Raw genomic sequence first — 2,241 nt, forward strand, 5'->3', positions numbered from 1 at the left:
CCCCCTCGGAGCTCCCGAATTAGAATTCCCCTTATTACCCTACTCAATAGTCAGTCAGTAGTGAGACAGTAGAACACAGTAGTGAGAAGCCATTCGACCGACTTGCCGTCTCTGGTACTAGGGGTCCGTACTTTTGGGTGTGGCCTTCATATTTGATGCCATCCTCTTCAAAGCCTAAGGACTCGGTCTTCTGCGCCAAATTGTGGCCTTCATCCTCTTCCTAAGAGCTCAGAGCGCACAGGAGATCCAGCTCAGCAACACCTATTAATTCGTTCACCTATCAGTAAGTCCTAAATCTTTTTGTTCTCTGTTTTCTTTTTTTTTTGGGTCCACAAAATATATAACTCCTCACTCTCCTATTATAGTGCGCGTTAGAGGTTCCGCGAGAGCCATTCGCTCAAGGGGTCGTACCCCGAGAGTGCGCAGGAGTCCGCGGGCCTGCCAAGCCGAATCCGTGTCCGTTTCGATACTGTTAATAAACGTAGACACCGAAATTTCCTACTCCCCTGTCCCTCCCAACGACGATCTTCCGCTACACCTATCGATCCCTTCCACCCCTCATCCAATAATCCTCGATATCCTCCAGTATTCTCCTCCTCCCATATTGGAACGGTTCCCTCCCCCTGACCCTCCTCTCGAACAACCAATCCCACCCCTTCTCTCGATCAACTCCCCTCCTCCGGCTTCATCTCTTTTTGGTCCTTCTCCCGAGGAATGGGATCGGCTGTTTAGATTTTATTCCGCAGCCCATAACGAAGCCGATCAAATAGTCACTGTATACATCCCCAGTAACCCCGTGGAATAGAAGATAGGGAGCACCAAGGGGACACCGCCAGACAGGAAGATAACTCCTCCCTTACGTTAAAATAACAATTAAAAAAGAATGACAGACTAACACTTAATATGACAATTAAGATAATCATTTTTATTATTTTATTTTATACACTCAGGTGCAAAAAAAGCGGTACACTGAAAAATTAGGAAAAATTAACCAAATTTCAAATGATCATAACTTCGTAAATAATGAAGATAAAAATATGTTTAAAAAAGGAAAATGAAGCTTGAAGTGTCCACTTTAAGAATATTTAAACGGCAATTATAAGCGGTAATTTTTTTAAAAATGGCGGATGACAAAATGAGAAGATGTAAAATTTGTAATCAAAGGTGCGAGTTTGCGACGATGCACGGCGTGAATCAGGTATCGCAGCTCAATGAGACCAAATGCACATGAAAATATGGACTTTTATCTTTAAAATGCTTTTTTACGGAGTTTGATACGATCATTTTTCACTGAGTTATTCCAAATTAAAGATATCACTGTCATTAGCACAAATTATGGCTGTAATTCATGTCAATATGAACTGGATAGAGTTTGACAGGTCGGAATTATATCTCAATTTATGTGTGTGTGTGTGTGTGTGTGTGTGTGTGTGTGTGTGTGTGGGCGCGCGCGCGTTCGCGCTCGCGCTCGTGCTTGTGTATTAATAATGGGTATGACCTCCTCGTGCGCGTATTACCTCATTCATGCGATCAGGCATACACCTTATTCTTCAATATGAACGCAGATGTATACGTGGAAGACATACTCATTCCATATGTTGTTCCGTACGCACCCTTCATCGGAGATAATTATATCTTTATGCAAGATAATGCTCGACCACATATTGCGAGAAGAGTAATTGATTTTCTCGATGAAGTTGCCATAAATCGACTCGAATGGCCAGCGAATAGTCCAGACTTAAATCCCATTGAACACCTATGGGACAATCTTGGCAGGAAAGTGCGAAATCACGTACCTGCTCCTCAATCACTGCAAGAACTTCGAAGAATTCTCGAAAACGAATGGAATGCAATTACACAGGACGAAATTAAAAGACTAATAAGGAGTATGCCTGATCGCATGAATGAGGTAATACGCGCACGAGGAGGTCATACCCACTATTAATACACAAGCACGAGCGCGCGCGCGCGCGCCCACACACACACACACACACACACACACACACACACAGCAGAGAGGGTTTGGAGTCTGTAAATACTGCGGAAGTGACGAACCGTGGGGTCCTCATCTCTGCTGTGATATACACGCACACCCGCGCGCGCACACACACACACACACACACACGGGATCAGATTCCTGTCACGTCCACGCTGTTGATCCTGGATAACGCCAAGAGCAGGACATACACATGCATATGTGTATACATATACTCCCCCCCACCCACACACACACACACACAC

This window comes from Mycetomoellerius zeteki, unplaced genomic scaffold (assembly GCF_001594055.1).
Source record: "Mycetomoellerius zeteki isolate Tzet28-1 unplaced genomic scaffold, Tzet1.0 scaffold860, whole genome shotgun sequence".
In the NCBI taxonomy this organism is placed as follows: Eukaryota; Metazoa; Arthropoda; class Insecta; order Hymenoptera; family Formicidae; genus Mycetomoellerius; species Mycetomoellerius zeteki.